Source organism: Formica exsecta, unplaced genomic scaffold (genome assembly GCF_003651465.1).
Source record: "Formica exsecta isolate Colony F162 unplaced genomic scaffold, ASM365146v1 scaffold49, whole genome shotgun sequence".
NCBI lineage: Eukaryota > Metazoa > Arthropoda > Insecta > Hymenoptera > Formicidae > Formica > Formica exsecta.
Window position 1 is genome coordinate 439,004 of NW_021852138.1, and position 366 is coordinate 439,369.

Genomic DNA, 366 nt, shown 5'->3' on the forward strand with positions numbered 1-366 from the left:
ATTTATTTAATCATTATTATGAAAATACGTTATTTCAAGTCTAGCTGTTTTATTTGATTCCAAGAAAATATTTAAATTATTATTTATTATATTTAATTAATATTTATTATAATTAATATTTATATTAAATTGAATTTCTGGAAGAACAAAATTGCATAAATGCTTGATATCAATATTATGACTTCCTCGTATCGCTATCTTTAAGGCATTTCTTTTGAAGCGACTTACAAGAGAGTATAATGATATATGATATATGATATATGATATTAATTGGGTTCTCTTTGGCTATTATCTCCTCAAGAGAAAGAGAGATTGAGAGAGAGAGAGAGAGAGAGAGAGAGAGAGAGAGAGAGAGAGAGAGAGAGA